The 19,708-nt window shown below is 52.5% G+C and overlaps 1 protein-coding gene across 3 annotated transcripts in view; it reads right to left on the bottom strand.

Annotated features, from left to right (window-relative positions):
• The window catches only part of Tspan18 (tetraspanin 18), a 44,074-nt gene extending 25,658 nt beyond the window's left edge, over nucleotides 1–18,416 (bottom strand). For 2 of the 3 annotated variants that reach the window (XM_048361623.1, XM_048361622.1), the window contains exon 1: nucleotides 18,282–18,416. The gene's annotated coding sequence lies outside the window, so the exon portion shown is untranslated. Of the gene's footprint in view, nucleotides 1–2,149; nucleotides 2,170–18,281 lie in introns of those variants that run through there. The other variant, XM_048361624.1, reaches the window with a different exon arrangement.
• Between the last annotated feature and the right edge of the window lie 1,292 nt (nucleotides 18,417–19,708).

The following is a 19,708-nucleotide window of genomic DNA, read 5'->3' as shown; positions in this document are numbered from 1 at the left end:
GGGGGCATAGGCCGGGCAGGGAGGGTGGGTCAGCTGGCCTGCTGTGGGCCAAGACCCCTCTTCGCTAAGGCCAGCATGAGGGACCAAAAAACAAAAAATCCCTCCAGAGCTCACCCACTTCTGAAGGGGAAGAACTCAGGTCTTATCCTTTTGGATATCAAAGGTGGCCCGGATATTTGCTGAGCAACTTATCACTTTAAAAAGTAAATCCAGATGCATGGGTGGCTCTACAGAGCTGAGAACTGCCAGGCAAGGACACAATGGGGCCAGGTTTAAAAGCAAGTGTTTTCCAAGGCTGGGTGATTTCTGGGGGGATGCACGCCTGGCATCCCAGCTGCAGAGAAGACATAAATAGGAGGTTTGAGGATCCTATTTGGGAAAGAACAAAAAAGAACTAGGCATATGGCTCAAACCCCAGTACTGAAACAACATGAAACAAAACCAAAAACCTCCAAATAAACAACACACACTAGAGTTCTGAGAAGCACCACAGTTTGAGCGTGTTGAGCTAGACAGGGAAGTCTCCCTCCTCCCACATCCTCAAGCCCAGGACAAGATGTCGGTCCCCAGGAACGCAGCTCTGAGGCCTGCTCAGGATTCTGCTACAGGCTCTCTGGGAGAGGGCAATGGGACAGGCTCAAAGGAAGCAAACTGGATCTTTTCTACAATTCTTGAGGACAGAAGGACTCCAGGCAAATCCAAGTGGTCTACAAATCTGGGTCAAGTTTAAACTTCTGAGACAGCTACCTGTGGCTGGCCAGTCTCTACCCTCTTGGCCTTGGGCCCTTCCTGCCCACAGCAAGAGCTATGTGTGTGGGTGTGTGCGCGTGCACGCGCACACACACACGGAGGCATGCACCCATGCCTGTACATCATTTCATGGTGGAATGGCGGGCTATCAGACAACTCAGCTGGACCCTGGTCTCTTAAAGCACCCTTCCTGTGCGGCCTGAATTTAATGCCCCAGCCTTGCCTGGGCCTGTGACCCCCAGAGGGAGGTGACTGCCTTTCATTTAGGGGCTCTGCAGGTGTTCCCCCTGTACAAAGCAGCTCTCCTGAGATAGCTTGGGGCCTATGGATCCCCCGCTGGGCACAGGGGGCCCTGGGAGCCTCCTTGCTGGGGAAAGGAAGGATGCAGGAGGTGTTTCATTTCCCCTGGCAGCCAGCTGCTAATTAAGGAAGAGGAAGTGGCAGGTGGGATTTCCCAGGGACTGTGTTCCGCCAGGGAGCTGGAGGAGAGTGGCTCCTGACCCTATCTCTCAGGGCCGTGTGACCTTAGCTAAGTGGCTTTGCATTTGCATCCCCGAAAGGAGTCAAGCCAGGTCCATGAGAAGACCTGTCAGGATGAGAATCAGGAAGATGGTTCTCTTCTGGGGTATAATTCTGAACAGCAAACATTACCAGAAGAGATATAACTAGAGAAGAAGAGAATCAGAGACACGACCGTAACTAGAGAAGAGACCAGCTTTCTGTAGAAAGAATTTGATTGGGCACACTTAGGTAAGTATTCACCTAAGAGACAAACTTGAAGTTGAACTTGGATCTCAGTGGTTGAGTAATGGGAGGGAAGAGATGGTAGCGTGAGCTTCGGGTAGTGTCTGGCACGCAGTGGGAGCTCAGGAGGCTAGGCTCCAGGTACAGGGGCATGGGTAGATTGTTCTCCATAGTTCAGTGAAGTCTTCCATCAGCCTCTCCAGGCAACAACTCCCCAGTTCACAGGAGAAGACCCAGGAGGAAATGGACCTGGGATGGGAGCTGAGGGATCCCAAAGCCATGCCATGGCCCTTCCCTCTGTACTTCCGGTTCCCTGGCAGTAGACAAAGGTCAAGTTTCCTGTGAAATGGGCATGTTATTTGCTCAACCTCATCACTGAGGCTCAAAGAACTTCCCCCCTTGCCACGAGGCTACACCTGTCCTGGGGGTTCTGGGAGAGGCTGGTTTTCATGAGTTGCCACTGAAGCTCAAGGAACAGCTGGCTCCTAGGAGGAAGCCAGGGTGGGGAAGCACCTTATAGCTGCCCATCCAGATCTCTGGTTCATCCTTTACCCCTCTTTCAGATGTCTGATCAGATGGGAAGGAGGGAGGAAGGAGGGAATGAAGGAAGAGGAAGGGGAAATATGGGGAAGGAAAGGAAACTCTCCATACTGACCTCTTAAACATTCCTGAGTTGACCCTAGAGGAAACTACCAGAAAACACAGGATTAGCTAAACAACTTGCCTAATAAAAATGAAGAGCCCTGTGTTCACAGCCTGTAAATCCTAGCTACTCAAGAGGAGAAATCTGAGGACTCGAGTTGGAAGCCAGCCTGGGCAGTCAAGCCTGTGAGACTCTTATTTCCAATTGACCACCATAAAGCCAGAAGTGGAGCTATGGTTCAAAGGGTAGAGTGTCAGCTTTGAGCCAGAAAAAGCTAAGGGACAGTGCCCATGCTCTGAGTTCAAGCTCCAGTACTAGCACCGATTTTTTTTTAAGTTGTTAAGAATTGTAAGATGACCATGGTCACCTACTGTCAAGTGCAAGGCTCCAAGAAGCAGGCCTGGGAAGGGGCCATTACCATTTCCCTGTGTTGCTTAGGGATCAGAGGTGCCGCAGCTTGCATGCTTGCAGGGATTACGAGAGACCACATGTCACTCCTGCCTTTCTGGAAACTGAGGTGCCAGGTCTAGAGAAGAGAGGGGAAGGCACAATTGTCTCTAAACCTCCTAGCTTGTTCTACACATTCCTCTACTTTTTTCCCCCATTTAACTTGAGAATATACCCACCGTTGCTTTCATATAAAAACAAAATGATGCGAACTCCCAAATATTGAAGGAGCATGGGTGTTCTGGTAGGAGGCGCAGGGCTGGTGAATCCTTTGGATCTGTGCCTGAGATGTGGCACTGGGGTGTGGCACTGGGGTCCGCCTACAATCTCCTCAGCAATACTGCATAGCAAATGTCAGCTACTTGTTCCCTGTCCCCTCCTACCCCTCCCTCCAGGATGATCACAGGTCTTCGAGAAGATAGTCTTTCCAGGCCAGGGTGGAGGCTGAACCTCGTTACTCTACCATCTAGGGACCCCAGCTGGGAATGGACATCCATCAGCTGTGGGCAGAGGATAGTGTTGCTCTTCTGCTGAGCCTGGCTCTCGAACGATGGGTAACTGTGGTTTAATTTGGGGAGGCCTTGGCTGGGGATCTCTGGGGTGGGGCTGTGGCATTTGGGAGAGAATCTCTTGGTGGTGTTGGGGTGCTGATGGCATGCAGGGAACACGGCATGGGTTTGGGGGCTGCTTTGGGAAGCTGTGTCTTGATCCAGGATGGATAGACTGTGCTGTGTGTCTGTGTGCTTGTCCCCAGGGTAGAATATAGGGCATGAAGAGTGAGGGAGAGGTGGGGTGGGGTGGGGGGAACCAAGCTGGTGACAGTGGAAGCAGTGGTCCAGTCTTGGGAACACAAACAAAGATGTCTCTTTTTCCCAGGACTGGCGCATAAGCTCTATTAACACTAATTAGGCAGGCTGGGAATTCCCATAGCTTCTTAATTGCTCTGAACCAACTCCAGAGTAGGGAGGGGCTGGAACACCCACCCCGTCCTGTGTGTAAGACAATGATGGTCTGGGTAGCTGTGTGCTCCTTGCTATCTCCCCTTCTCCTTCACCCAGGGGACCCCAGAGGCTCAGGGAGATGGTCTAGCAGAGGTGCAGGGTGGAGGGGTCCTCATGGGGCAGAGCTGCCTGCTCCTTGTAGGTGAGAGGCCAGGATGGGATTTTGGGGGCGGGTGGCCCATCCTCTGCCCCGCCACAGTCCACTCCATGCCAGAGCTGCCCACTGCCACTGGCTCTGCCCATCCTGTTTCTAGCCAACGCCATATGAGATGATCTAGATTCTAATGGCACAGACCTGGCAAGGCTTCGGTGTCCTCAAACCCTGCCCCATCTCCATGCCCCGAAGCCAGACCTCTTAGGAAACCTCAGGTGGCCATTAGAGAGCCCTTAGCTGCCTGGTGACTAGACGTCCTTAGCTAGCTAACCGGCCCGGGGATGTCCCCCAAGGCTATTGCAGGGCTCTACACACACACACACACACACACACACACACACACACACACCCTCCCCAGGACTCTACACACACACACACACACACACACACACACACACACACACACCCTTCCCAGAAGGATCTCCTTCCTAGGCTGCTGAGGTTCCCTTCTGGCCCCTCCCCCCGGCCATACTGCTAGGTACATCTGCCCAGTGTCCCCAGGGCCCTGGCTGCAGCTCCCTCCACCTCCACCCCATCCATCTGTCTGGGGCTAGGCCCAGCTGGGCTTCCAGAAGACGGGCCAGGCCTTTGTTCCCCAGCCTGGAACCTGGAGTCTTGCTGCAATAGCCTCCTACAGGCCACTCTCGCTCACTCCTAGTAAAAAGCGTTGAATCATTGCCCAGGATTAGCTGATTGCCAGCGATTTTTCATTTTCTTCTTGATACTCAGGTTAATTTCTATTAAACAAGAAACCCATACTCATGTAACTAAATCCCTGCCAGTGGGCCATGAGACCTCACACTCTGAAAGCTGCCTGGTCTATCAGGGTGGTGATCTGGACCCGGAATTATGCTGTCCCTGAATTATCCTCCAAGAGAACTCCTACTCGCTCTACAAAGCCCCAGCGTGACCTCTCTGCTGATGTGAAGCTCTTCCATCACTCCCCCAGCCCCGGCAAGGGTTCCCTCCGGATCAGTGGTGACACCCTCATTTTAGAGATAAATGAGGCACCTAGGGGGCAGAAACCTCCCCAGGACACACACACAGCATGGTGGGGGAGCGAGGGGGTGAGGGAAGGGCTCCTTTCACAGCACTCATGATGGCAAACTAGATGGGCTGGTGGGTGGTGAGATTCCTGCCATTGGCAGCCCCTATCCTGAGGCACAAGCTTGGACTCCTGAGTACTTCTGAGTCTAAGAGGGAGGACCCTAGCCCCAGAAGGACTCCTGCTACTGAGGGTTGGGGGCCCTTAAATAAATTATAGAGCTGGCCTGGGGTAGCCCAGCTCCAGCCCCTGCCCCTCCCCCCTATCTCCTCCCTGCCAGGACCTGTAGCCTGACCACACATGCATACATGGATCTGGGGGCTTGAACTCAGGGATCAGGTGCTACCTCTGAGCATTTTTTGCTCAAAGGTAGAGCTCTACTACCTGAACCACAGCTCTACTTCTGGCCTTTTTTGTGGGGGGGGAGGTGTGTGTGTGTTGGGCTCGCTCTACTTTCCCTCCGCTTGGGCGGGGAAGGGGCTTGTCCACCCCTTCCTGTGTGGTCCTTTATCGCTCTCACGTGGGAGCGATGGCCACAAGTAGCCCTCGGTAGCGTGTGGTCGCAGGTGCCCCAAACCCACCAAGGAAGACACGGATGCGTGGGTCCCTGGAGACCGCCTCTAGGACATCTGATTTATTCAAATGAGGAGGCACAGATATACCTCCAAGGGTGGGCACAAGAGAGGGGCCGCTGGTTGGCCACAGGGGGCTGTCCATCAAGTGATGTCAGGGGACTTCTCTTGTGGGCGGAGGCCCAGCCCCCCAAGGATTGGGTTTCTGGGGTCCCCCCGCCATTGCACACGTGCTTGCCCCAGGGGCTGGGGCTTATCTTCTTGTTAAAGGCGGAAAAAGAGGGGACGGGCCAAGGCCAGCTGTGGCCTCTTAAAGGCACAGCTGACCCCAACATGTGTGCATAATTGGAGATCAGAGTCTTGTGGACTTTGCTGCCTGGGCTGCTGGTTTCGAACTGCCCTCCTCAGATCTCAGCCTCCTGAGCAGCTGGGATTACAGGTGTGAGCCACCAGCGCCTGTTGACAACCAGCCACTTTCTTTTGTATACCCAGGTCACCTCCAGCCACACCGAGGTGGCATTGGTAGAACGGAAAGCTAGTCTGTCCCACAGTGTGCGAGCTGCAACAGGATTGCAGATGAGGAAACTGAGGCTGGGGATGGAAAGAGTTAACTCAAGAGGGCACGGCTGTCCTGGCAGGGCAGGTGTGTGTCCCCGGGGCATTGAACAGGGCTCCCTGCCCACTTGGCACGCCGAGGATGGGGGTGGGGAGAGCAGCATGGGTGGCACTGCAGGTGCGGGCCTAGCCCGCTGGGCACAGTCTGCACTGGCACAGCTCCAGGGATGCCCCCAGGCCCCGGGGGCCCTGCCTAGACCCTGCCCTGTGGAGTGCTCAGGGGGCTGAGGAATGATGGGCACTTTGACACCGGAGAACAGATAAACCCTACTCTCCACAAGGCACACGACAGCAAGTCACCAGTCCCTGAGCTTCCCAGAAGGAAAGGAACCCTGTGGAAGGCAGTTTCCCCAGTCCTGGAGGGGCGTTTGTCCTTTTCCTGCACTGTCCCCTTGCCTTGTTAAAGGCTCCTCGGGCACAGTGCCTTCCAGTGTGTTCTTCTTCCCCACTCCAGGGCTTTGTCTGCCCAGCATACACAGTTCTCTTTCTGGAGCCTGACAGAAAGAGTTACAGGACCCTGGAGCTGCCATGAATCCAATGCCAGGCCCAGAGTCTGCAGTGTCTCCAGCTGCCTCAGTGCCTGGGGGAGTGCCCGGGCCTCTGAGCTGTCAGTGTGTCAGGCTCTGGGGTGGGGGGGTACCGTAAAATCCCCTAGAGATCATTGGCTAATGATCCAACCACAGCCCACAGCGCACTCTCACCTCCAGCATCCTTTCAGGCCTCTCTTCCTCTAGGAAGCCCTCCTTTGTTCCCTTCCCCCCTCCTCCAGGCCTTGCTGGGTCCTTGGCAGTGGGTCTGTCTCCTACCAGACTGAAACCCTGGGGGACAGGGGCTGAGTGCCCAGTCGAAGCTCATAGCACTTGGTGAATATGGCTTGTGCTATGAATGTATTGGCAGTGTGACTTTAAGCAAGTCACTTTACCTCTCTGTGCCTCATTGTCCCCCCTCTGCATGATGCAGAGGATGCTTAGAGTGTCTGTCTCCGAAGGCTGGTATGAGGCTCAAATAAGTCACACAAAGCAGCAGACTAGAGCTGCCTGGCCTATTGTAAGCCCAATGTCGATATGCAGCATTGTTATTAAATAATGTATGGATTTGTTCGGCCTTCTTAGAGTCTAGGCTACACTAGTGCTAGTGCTCCTATAACCGTTCACATTAATGCTCTGGGCTTGGCGCTCAGTGTTTACCTGTCTTAACTCAATTCATCCTCAGCGAAATCCAGTGAGGTTGGTACTTTATTATGGACTGAGTTATACGACCCCCTCCCCCCCACCCCCCACCCCCACCCCCTGCGCTAAATTTGTATGTCACTCTATCTGGAGATACAGAGGGAGGTAAATTAAATGAGGTCACAAGAATGAGTTCCTACTTGTTTGATTTTTTTTTCTTTTGTGTTGGTACTGGGACTTGAACTCAAGGCCTGAGCCCTGTCCCTTTACTTAGCTTTTTTTGCTTGAGGCTAGTGTTCTACCATTAAGACATAGCTTCAGGGCTGGGGATATAGCCTAGTGGCAAGAGTGCCTGCCTCGGATACACGAGGCCCTAGGTTCGATTCCCCAGCACCACATATACAGAAAACGGCCAGAAGCGGCGCTGTGGCTCAAGTGGCAGAGTGCTAGCCTTGAGCGGGAAGAAGCCAGGGACAGTGCTCAGGCCCTGAGTCCAAGGCCCAGGACTGGCCAAAAAAAAAAAAAAAAGACATAGCTTCACTTCTGGCTTTTTTTTTTCTTGGCAGTTAACCAGAGACAAGGATTTCATGGACTTTATTGTTGAGGCTGGCTTTGAACTGTGATCCTCAGATCTCAGCCTCCTGAGTAGTTAAGATTACAAGTGTGAGCTACCCACAACTGACAAATGGGCATTGTTTTAAGAAAAGGAAGTGAGAGCATTCTCTCCCTCTCCTTTTCCCTCCTTCTCCCTTACCCCAGCTCGGTACCCTGAACCTGCCCCCAAGTTCAAGTCCCCAGGCTGTGCCTCCCAGAGGCAGGTGACGGCCTCAGCAGCATTGACAACCTATACCAATAAGGAGGATGGAGGACTGGGGCCAGATTAGGGCTCAGGTTTTCAGGTGCCTCCAGGATCCCCACCCGCTGGGTAAAGCCACTTATAGGCTGCAGGGGTCGGCAGACTGGTTGCCTGGTGCACAGTTCCAGGCTGGCTAGGGAAAGTCAGCGCTGTTCCACAAAGTGGAGTCCCACGCAAGGTGATGAGCTCCACAGCCCCTGAAGCATCCAAGCATTACTGCTGTGAGGGCTCTACTCACTGCAGATATCGGGGGGAGAATGGAGAGCATGGTAGACCGAATGCTTGTGTCTCCCCAAGTTTGTCTATTGAGATCTTAACCCCAGTGTGATGTATCTGGAGGTCATGAGGTCGTGCGGGTGGGTCCCTTATGAGTGGAATCAGTACCCTCATAAGGAGAAAAGCACTAGCTTCCTCTCTCTGCCATACTGGAAAACTGCAAAGAGAACCACAATCTGTGAACCAAAAGAATGGCCTTCACCGAGAAGTGTTTCCAGGCTCCAATTTTTTTTTCAGTCAGCTGTGGGGCTTGAACTTAGGGCCTAGAGCTCTGACCATGAGCTTTTTGGCTCAAGGCTAGTGCTCTACCACTTGAGCCACAGCACCACTTCCAGTTTTCTGGTGGTTAATTGGAGATAAGAGTCTCATGGACTCTCCTGCCTGGGCTAGCTTTGAACTGTGATCCTCAGATCTCAGCCTCCTGCGTAGCTAGGATTACAGACATGAGCCACTGGCAGCTGGCTGGGCTCCAGAATTTTGAGAAGTGGATGTTTTATTGTTTAAACTGCTCAGCCTATGGGGTGCATCTGTGCATGCGAGTGTTCAAGGTCTTTTGCTCAAGGCTAACACTACTGCTCCACTAAGCCACAGCTCCATTTCTGGCTTTTGGTAGTTTAATGGAGATATGAGTCTCACAGGCTTTCCTGGCCCAGCTGGCTTCCAACCATGATCTTCAGATCTCAGTCTCCTAACTAGCTAGGATTACAGGTATAAGCCACTAGTGCCTGGCTGCCTATGGATTTTTTTTTTTTAATAAGGCTAAGGTTGGATAGATTATCTCCACAGTCCCTCCAGTCTCAAGCAGCTTCAAAGTACAGAAGGGACAGCTATTCAAAGATCTGGAAACTTCCTGACCAGATCTGCCCAGGAGTTCCTGTTCCTCTTTCAAGTCCTGCCTCAAACCTCACTGAAGCTGGCTACCCACCCACTCTGCCTCCCCATATCCAGGAATCAAAAAGATAGATTTCTCTCCAATACGAAGATGGGCAGTGCCCCAGTGGAGTGAAAAATGTGGTGACGATATTGAAAGATGGATCCCTGGATGGAACCCTAGTTTTCCTCTGTGTGCCTTTGGCTGGGTGCCTCACCCTCTCTGAGCGGCAGTTAGCTGAGCTGTAAAATGATTCCATCTGAGAGGATGGAACCAAAGGTCAAGTGACATCAGCAGGCCTGGCGCTCAGCCCCGGGGCTTGCAATCAGGACTTGCATTTCCTTCTATCTCATGGCAGCCGTCCGAGGGGCCCTGCATGGGACAGGTACAGAAGATCCTTTCCTCTCCCAAACCAATTGCACCAGGCCTTGTAAGCTCTTCTAGCCCAGACCTGGCCTAGCAGGCCGTGGGAGGACCAGCCGGTCACCATTCCCCACGGGCGGGAAACAGGCGTGCACAGATTTCCTGGCTGTGAGCACTCAGAAAAAGCAAACCACAGAGACAGAGACACTGGGCTGAGGCTGGGGATGAGGACCGAGGGAAAATGGCCCCAGGGTTCTTTTGTGGGCAACTGAGATTTTTAAAAAAAATACCCTATGCAGATGGTGACCCAACTACAAACCATCAAATCACATCCTGAAACTGGCAGATATTATGGTGTGTAAATTATACCTCTATAAAGCTAGTTGTTGTTTTTTTAAATCCAGAAACAATATAAAAGTTTCCCAGAAGGTGCAATGCATGGCAGAGGGGAATGCCCATGTCCTGCTTGAAGTTACAAGGTCAGAAGTCACCGCCCCCCCTTCTTATGTTTTGTCCCACGAGCATGGAGGAAGTGAGATCTCAAGATGAGTGCACTACAACCCGGAAGTGATATAGTAACACAGGAGGCAGGGCTCTGTAGAAGGCCATGGCTGGGGTGCCCAGACCCGCTCTGGTGAGGAGAGCATGGTTGGGGGGGGCGGCCGGGGAACCCACCAAAAAAGGAGACCTCCCTGGATTCTCGGCCATCCACAAACTGGGACACCAGGGTTGGGGGGGACTGAGTGTCCCCGTGGGGGAGTTCTGAGTTAGGCCAGAGGCCTTGGGCAGGGTTTGACTTGTCTCTAAGGCACTGAAGGGCCATCAGAGGGAGGAGGGACAACACTGACTCTGTGTGCGCTGAACAGGGGTTGGGCCCAGAGATCTGCTAGGCAGACCCTGGAGGGATCGGACGTGCTGGTGTTACACAGAGATCTGGATTTAAACTTTTGCACAAGCAAGGAGCATTTCACACACCTGCTTCAGACTAGAGGATGGCAAAGGCTGGAAGGTGAGTCCATGGCTAGAGATCACACAGCAGGTAGCAGGGGTTAAATCGGAACCTGGGGCCTATGCAGAGCATGAGAAGACTGTTACAGCACAGGCTCACTTGGTTGGGGGTGAACTCCCAGTCACCAGAAGTATGTAAGGAGCAGCTGACTGACTATGCTCAGAGAGTCAAGACATATGGCCTGGAAGCTTTTCTCTGGCCAGTTACTCTTTGTGGCCACAAATTCTTCCCCAGGTTCTCTCCCCTTCCTCCCTCCCCCTTCCCCCCCCCACCCAAGTGAAAACTCTTCTCAGTCAAGTAGGGTAAAGGCTGGAGCCATGGGTTGGGGGACCCGGCTGGCAGGGCCTCACGGGCACCTCTCCAGCTGTACCCGAAGCAGCTTTGAGCGCTCACTGCAAACTAGCTGCTTTTCTGTCAGGACAAATATGACTCTTGAACGAACATGGGCTTGGCAGGCCTCCCAGGGCCCAGAGCCACTGCCCTCTAGCCTAAATCGAAGCCAGCCATGGGAGGGGTAGGAAGGACCTTTCAGACCCCTATGGCTGCCCATCCTCAAACGAGGCTTTGCCATGCCCTCCATCTAGCCGCTGGCATGTTCCATCTCTGCTTGGTCTTGGCCTTGGCCAGGACTGTTTGTTCCTGTTTCTTGAGTCCTGGGGACCAGGCTCAGGCTGCAGTTGGCTGGCTTTCTCCTCCCTCTCGGAGTTCACTGAGCTTCGTTTTATAGAGGCCTCTGCCCCCCACCCCGGACTCCCTCACATCCCATTTTCTACCCCAGACCCTCCCAGCAGGGCTGAGTGGAAGGCCGGGGTCTTAAGGAGGGGCTGGCTGGGCTTGGAGTTTCCTTTGCCACCTCCTCTCCAGTGGGCTCTGCAGGCCAGCATGGAGATGGGTAGGCCAAAGGCACCTCCTTGACCCTACTAGCACCACCTGAAGTGGGGATCCAGGGTTTTCTCCTGCACATAGGTTCTTCTATTCCAGGCCTGGCCATTAAAAATACAACTGGTGTTCTACTTGCCTTCCCAAAAAGGAAAGTTGAGTTGAAGGTGGAAGGCCCCACTTCTCCGCCATCTTCCCAGGCCACACATCTGTCTTCCTCCTCAGCATGGACTACATCAGGGCTCCCTAGTGCTCTTGGGGAAAAGTCCTAGTGCAACAGACCTACTGGCTATTCCCCTATTCCATGACCTCAGCAACACTTGCAACTGCCTAACTAATTCTTGGGAACCTCCACTCTCAAGCCTCACCTTCACCCACTGAGCCACCTGGCAGGAAACTACTTCCCACCCCATACCCAAGTCACACACAGTCTTCCTTGGACACCCCCTTCAGGAGCCAAGCCTGCCCTCTACCTCCCAGCCCCTGTTTGTCCATCACCCTGCTATGGGCAGTAGCAGATTGATCACCACCAGCTATGATCTCCAGTGGTTCTTTTTACTTTTATTTTTGTCAGCTGTGGGGCTTGAACTTAGGGCCTGGACACTGTCCCTGAGCTCTTTGTGCTCAAGGCTAGCCCTCTACCACTTTGAGCCCATACCACCACCACTTCTGGTTTTCTGGTGGTTCATTGGAGATAAGAGTCTCACGGACTTACCTGCCCCAGCTGGCTTTGAACCGCAATCCTCAGATCTCAGCTTTCTGAGCAGCTAGGATTACAGGCGTGAGTCACCCGCTGCCTGGTACCAGTGGTTCTTAAACTTGAATTTACAACAAGACCCCTGGAGGGCTTGTCAAAACTCACTGCCAAAGAGCTGGCTCCATAGGTTCCAGAGGGTCTAACAATCTGCAACAAGTTTCCAGGAGCAGCTGCTCCTCTAAGGACCATGTGTCTGAGAACTGCTGGTGAAACTCTAGGGCCATCTGAGGTCGGTAAGTCTGCTTTTTTTTTTTTTTTTTACCTCCAGCCTCTGCAAGACTCTGGTTGGGGTGTATCATCAGTGGATGGGGGGATAGTTCTCTGTCCTTTGTGGCAGCTCACAGAAGTGCTGGCTACACAGGCTCTAAGTCCTTCTTAATTTGTTCTGTCTTCTGTAGGCATCATCCTCCCCCACCCAAGATGGTGGCCGAGTCTTTCTTCCTATCCTTAGGGGCTACTGGCTTCCAAGGCCAGGCAGAGAAGGAGACAGGCCTAGGAAGAAAGCCATAGAGGCTGGAGGCACAAAGGTGTCCAGGCGGGGGCTCATGAGGGAGGTGGCTGAGGCAGCCAGGCCAGGAGAGGGCAGAAAGCATCCGTGAAAAGAACAGGAGCCATCTCAAGGGCCCCATTCCTAGGACAGCCCTCTGATGGGGTGAGACGACTTTGAGGGGGCAACCTTAAGATGTCCGAGGAGATCAGAGGAAATCTTTAAGGCCAAAACTCAAGGCATGCAACCAAAGACCCATGCTCTGGCCTGGTTGGCACACATACACACACAAAAAACAGCTGCTGCCCGCTCCTCACAGACCTGAGGCTGCCAAAGGAACCCGTGGGGGGGGGGGGCCAAAACCCCACAGCCTTTCCCAAAAGGTGTGTTAGCAGTCGGCAGTTTGCACTCAGGCCCTCATGCTGGTGCTATACTGCTGCGCCACACCTCTAGGTCTCCCAAGGGTTTTGGACAATAGCAGGCCACCAACACTCCTCTAGGAATAAGAAGTCCCCTTCCAGTGATGCGGATGGAGGCTTCCCCTGGGCAGAAGGAAGCTCAGGGCTGATTAAATCAGACTTGGAGAAGTAAAGGCACAGCGTGGGCTGGCACTCCCTGCCTGGCTCTCCCTGCCTAGCTCAAATGTGGCGAGGCTCTCTGAGACCCAGAGAGCACTGGAGACCCTCAGGACTCAGAGCCAGCAGGTGCCAGAGAGGGCAGGCCTCCTGATTCCAACGGCACCACAGGAGCACTGGGTGCAGGACTAACAACCTGACTAGCCAATAGGTGTAACAAGCACCAGGCCATGGCCTTTCCCAGTATGGCCCTTAAGCAAAGAGAAAGGAAAGGAATGCCTGTCTGGGGAGCTCCGCATTCAACAGCATGTTGCCAGAGAGAGGAACTGAAGGGACTGGCAAGGGGAGCGAAGGGGGCATTGCTTTTCATTTAATTGTCCACATCATTTGAAAAAGATTTTTTTTTGTCAGTCCTGGGGCTTGAACTTGGGCCCTGGATGCTGTCCCTGAGCTCTTTTGCTGAAGGCTAACACTTCACCACTTTGAGCCACAGTGCCACTTCTGATTTTCTGGTGGTTAATTGGAGATAAGAGTCTCACAGACTTTTCTGCCCGAGTTGTCTCTGAACTGCAATCCTCAGAGCTCAGCCTCCTGAGTAGCTAGGAATACAGGCGTGAGCCACCAGTGCCCAGCTGGTGAATTTTTAAATGCCATTTAACTCTAGCAATCACTTTCAGTAGTAACTTTTGTCTTCAAATGCAAAGGAGCCAGCCGAACTCTATTTGGAAAGGGGAGATCTGTGCAACAAATAGCTTAGGGAGTGGTGTGTGTGTGTGTGTGTATGTGTGTGTTGGTCATTAAACTCAACATCACCACCCTTTCCCTGGTATTTACCCAGTACCTAGAGCAACGCTACATGGCTTATATCCATGACTTCATTCATAGCCATCGCAGCCCCATAAGGTGGATGGTGTTAGGGAGAGAGAACCGAAGAGAATTTGAAGGAGACAGAGAGCATGCTCAAGGTCACTCTGCCTGGCAGCAGAGCCTTGCCCTCTGTCTGATGGCCAGAGGTCCGTCAATCAGGGTGCATGCCCACCCCCTGCCACTGACAGAGAAACTGACAAGCTCAAAATCCCATATGTACACTACTTGAAAATTATTGGTCTTCCAGAGAAAACAACCCAAATCCAACTGGGTGTCAGGGAGATGATACCAGAGAATAGTATCTCTAGCCAATGTGGCTGACACCCCAGGTCATACAGGGAATAAAATGGTTAAAGTTAGAAGACCTCACCCCTCTTTTTACTAATGAGCAGCTATAGGACAGGGAGGCTGAGGTTGCCAGTAGTACATCCGGGAAAAATCTAAGCCTCCCATGAGGCAGCCCAGGGTCTGTGGCTTGTGATGGGGTATAAGAAGTAAAGACGCCAATCAGCTGGGTACCAGTGGTTCACACCCACAATCCTAGCTAACAGAAGACCTAGATCTAAGGGTTGTGGCTCAAAGTGGTAGAGCACTAGCATGGAGTGAAAAAGGTCAGGGACAGCACCAGGCCCTGAGTTCAAGCCCCACAACAAACAACAAACCAACAAAAACCATCAAGTTCTGTAAATCCCCAGCATGTGAGAGGTTGCCCACATCTAGTCTCTTCCAAAGAGAGTCCCCAACTCCTTCTAATGGTAAAGAGGGAGGAAACATCACTAAAGGTCTAAAGAGAGGGAAGGAAGGAGAGAGAGAAAGAGAGAGAGAGAGATGTTTGGGTTTGACCCAAACAAAGCATGGGCAGATCTTGAAAGCATTTGGCCACAGGGCCAGGGAACGGCATGCTGAGCTGAGCTGTGGTTTTTGGTCTTTTTCTCTGAAGGGCAATCTTTCTTCAAATGAACCCCTCCACTGTGCCCTAAATGCACAGCAGGGCTGCCTGGGCAGATGTCTTTGCTGCCAGGCTGGCTGTGGCTGCTCCCTTGGGGACTATCTCCACCCTCTCCCCCCACCACACACAACAGAAAGCAGGAGCTTTAGGAAAGTGAAGCTGGGGTTGGGCCTATGGGAAGGGGCCTGTCATAGGCCAAGGGCTTTTGAATGACCCTTTAGGGCAAGTAACCCAAAGAAGCCAGAGAGATTTCTCTAGCAATGAAGAGGGCAGAGGGAGGTGGAGGTCAACTTAAGGCTATCAGATAATGGGATGCTGAAACCCTGGGGTGGCCACTAGGGGGTGCAGAGATGGCCCATGAGAAGGTCTCTCCAGGTAGTCATTTTGGAAATGGTGGCACCACCCATGGACTTGGCATTCCTTTTGACACCAGATTTATGGAAAGCAAGGTGCTAATCAGAGGAATGGGGACAGGGGGGAGTCAAGCTGGGTCCCAGGAACCACATTCCCCATTTTGGACAAGTCAGATCACTCTTTTGCTTCATGTCCTACCCTTGCCATCACACCCTTAGAGAACATCTGCTATCTTTGTCCCCACCCCAGCATGTCTTTCTCCTGAAAATAATGCCAGGGGTTTTCCCTTCAGGGAACCTCCCCTCTCACTCACTCAGGCCAACTCCTCCAACATATAAACCTATCACTCAGGAGTCTGGCCAGGCAGCATAGTCTATTCCCCTGGTTTCAAGTGATTGGTCAGAGGCAGCCACGTGAAACACAACCAGCCAATCAAAATTGGCTTTGGGAGTTCAGTTGGAACTCTGGAGAGAAAGCCTCCTCCCTTCCTCTTAAGTTGGGTTTGAAGTGAGTGGACAACAGTCTAGAGCTGCTGGTCACTGCTGCCTCATGAGAGTGTGTGCCAGGAACTGAAGCCAATGGGAAGGAAAACAAGGCTCTCATTCAAGCCCTGGATTCAACCCTTCCCTAACACAGCTCAAAATTGTCAAATTGTGGGACACCAATAAAAAGTGAGCCGCATGCCCTGCTTATGTGGTCTTAGATGGGTGTTGGCTCTGGAGTAAAACAGCATTTGACCTTTGCTCAGTTTTCCATATTCCCTGCCACTGCCCCTTAGATGGGACCCACCACTGGTCCTTGCTTCCCTGGGTAGCAGTTCTTTGCTTCCCTAACGGGACCAATGGAACCCTCATACAAAAGACTGGGTGAGTCTGGGTCAGCATGTGCCTTAGCCTGTGCCTTAGCCTTCCTGGCTGACTAGCGAGACTCCTTCAACCTTGACTCAGGTCCATTTGTGTGGTCTCTACCCCTTAAGTGGTCCCTATGGGCCTTCAGTGTACAGATAGTACACTGGCCTTCAGGGACAGATAGTAAGATGTGAATGAGAGTCCTGGATTCTAGCCACTCCTGAGTTTTGCCAGGGCTGTGGTTCACAGTTTTCATTCACCTGTCAGGAGGAGAGGCCAAGGGGCAGACAGCAAGACAGACACGGGCCCTGATGTCGAGCAAGCCATGAATAGCTTCTGTGGTTCTGACTTAGAACCTGCCTCACCGAAGGACTGGTATCCACCCAACTCAGTGCTTTCATTGCTGGTGAGGGTGTGGGGCAGCAGGAAGTCTCATTTGTGTCCTGTGAGAATGGCGAATGCTCTAAAGACAGCATAGCAAGTTTTCATAAAAGTACTCCTGATCTCATTCTTGTGATCCAGTGATGGCATGACTAGTATTTACCCAAAGAAGCTGAAAACCTATGTCTACACACACAAAACCGCACAAGGATGTTTGCACCACAACTGCTCAGCATACGAAGCTGCTCAGATGTCTTTTCAATAAGCGGATAAGCAAACTGCAGTACATCCCATGAAATACTACTTGATGATAAAATGAATTGAGCTATTGAGCCCCAAAGGGCTAGAGAAAGAAGCTAGCTGATGCAAGCTCTCATAGTATATGACTTTGTGGGTTTTTTGGTGCCAGTACTGGGGTTTAAAGTCAGGGCCTCTTGTTCACTGGGGTTGGCTATTCAGGGCAGGTGCTCTACCATGCTTTTAGTCTGTCTTTTTGCTGATTAATTGAGGTAAGTGTCTCTCAGATTTGTCTGCCTGGGTTGGCTTTGAACCACAGTCCTCTAGATCTCAGCCTCTTTAGGATCCAGGATGACAAGTCTGATCCACCAGTGCCTAGAGACATTCTTGAAAAGACAAAACTTCAGAGGTTCCCAGCAGGAAGAGGGAGGCAGGGAAGGCTGAAAAAGAACCAGATTCTACCTCTACCTAGAAAGGCAGAGGGTTCTCCATTTTCTCTTTCTTCCAGTGTAACAGAAGTACAATTGAGCCAGTGGCCTCTTACCCTACCTCACAAAAAGGCCATAATCCCCAGCCTCTTCTGCAGGTGGAGGTGAACAGGCCAGGAGTGGCTGTGATATCTGTATCCTCTCCTGACTTTCCCTCCATCATGGAGCAGAATGGAGACAGCATGGGCCAGGGCAGATTACACAGACCAGCGGTGGCAGAGCCATAAAATGGAAGGAGCCTGTGCCCTAATGTCTTCCAGAAATGAACTGCCTTCATCTGAAATTTCACTCAGAGAAAACTCTGCCTCGTGATCACTTAAGAAGCTGTTATTTGGGGGGCTTTATCATACATATCAGCATCCTTGTGGTCATTTACCTTTAAAGGTTGTTGTGAGGAATTTGCAGAATATAGGTAGAACATCTTCATGCATCCATCCATCCATCCATTCATTCATCCATTCACTCACTCATTCACTCAACAAATAATGGGGCCAGTTCCCTATTCTGGTATCTGACTAAGAACAAGACAGACAAAACCCACCCTTCGTGTAATCCCCACCAGAGTTCAAAGTGAGACCATGTGGCTTATGGACTGCCATGCACCCAGGGAGATTACCAGCACCCACTCCCTGGTTCTTAGCTAGCTCTGCTTCAGCCCTGTTCTAAGCCTTTTCACATAAAGTTCATTTTATCTCAACTGCAAACCCAAGAGATAGATGTTCTAACTGTCCTCATTTGACCACAAGGAAGCTGAGACACCTCAGAGAGGTTGAGGAACCTATCCTAGGTCACACAACTGACAGAAGTGGTCATTCTGGATCTGGCACCAAGCAAATGAAACAGGGCTGTTAGGGTAGAGAGTGAAGAGATGCCCCACTGTGGTTACCTGTAGCAACCACAAAAGCAGCCCAAATCCCCCTGCTGAACAAGTGGAACTCTCTTACCTGGGTGGCCGCTGGTGCAGGAAGGAGGTGGCAAAGGGATTTTGCTCGTGTTTCTAGAAGTTATGGTCAAGGAGTTCACGCTGGTCCGTGGCGTCAGGAGCTCTGGCCCCTGGAGGCCCGAGGGGTTCAGCAGGTATATCTATCAGGGAGAAGCAGGAGAGTGGTGACTGCGGGTGGGTGGATCAGCCACTGGTTTGCACCAGCCCCTAGTCCAGCTGGAGGCAGTGTGGCCTGGCCGAGACCTCAGGACCTGGGCTCTGCATCAGGACTGGGGACTTGCCAGCTACACTAGCCAGAGAACAACTCGAAGACAGAGATATGGCAGGCCTCAGCATGCACCTCTGGAAAGAAAGCACTCGTGTCACAACTGCTCCATCCAAGTCAGAGGGAGGAAATGCTTGTTCCTGTGATGCTCAGCTCACCAGCCCACCACTTCCTGTTCCCAGTGAGGGGTCTGAGACCCACAGAAGGCTTGTGACTTGATACAGCAGACTGGTGGCAGAGCCAGAGACTCTGAGTCTCTCCTGACAAGTGACCATGCGCTCTCTCCCGCTGGGCAGCCTTCTTTGTGGTTGTCAGCCTTACAGCCCCTGGAGCAGCCCCTGGCCTGTGGCAGGAGCCCATGGCAGAAGTGCTGCAATTCAACACACACAGCTACGACCCAGTCATTGGCCGCAGTTGCAGAATTGCTTCCTAGCTGTGTTCAGGCCTGGACCGGGTACAAGAGTAGGGCCCACAGCAGGCAGGGATATGGGCTCTGGAGGCTGACCGACCTCAGTCAAATGCAGAGAAAATCTCTTTCCAGAAGTGGTAATTAGCATTCTTCCCCCCAAAGATTTCTGGGAGTTAAAACGACTTACATAAATCTCCAAAGAGCACAAGAGAGCATCTCACATAGAGAAGATAGGCAGGTGACAAGGGGGCAGTAAGTGCATGAGGACAGGGTGCTGAAGCATTGCATGGGGTGTGGGGGGGGCTTGTGTTCTGGCAAGGCTTGGGATAAACTGTATCTAAGCTGTTCCCCGCATTCCCTTCCCCTGCCCCTGCTTCTCCCTCTCACAGGCCCCTTCCTGGCTATAAACCCCCCACCCAGCCACCAAACCCCGTCCACCTTTCATAGCCAGCAAGGTATAAATATCATGAGAGCCACGGTTGTGCCAGAAGGCACAGAAGGCTCCCTGCCTGGCCACAAGAACTGGTCTTACAGATCACAGCTGGCATAGGTCCAAGGCAGCTGCTGGCCAGCGGGTAAGGAAGCAAGGGCAGGGAGGCCCCCAAAGCAATGGTACCCAGAGGGAAGCGGGGAGGCCCAGCTGAGGACTCAGACCTACATTCCAGCCCTGGTTAGTGTGGCCACTGGCTGTGTGATCAGAGAAGGCAGAGCCCATTCGAACCTGTGAAACAGCAGAGCTGCTGAGATGACTGCC

Source organism: Perognathus longimembris, chromosome 13 (genome assembly GCF_023159225.1).
Source record: "Perognathus longimembris pacificus isolate PPM17 chromosome 13, ASM2315922v1, whole genome shotgun sequence".
Classification (NCBI taxonomy): Eukaryota; Metazoa; Chordata; class Mammalia; order Rodentia; family Heteromyidae; genus Perognathus; species Perognathus longimembris.
The sequence above is the reverse complement of the archived record's forward strand: the minus strand, read 5'-3'. Positions and strand labels throughout refer to the sequence as shown.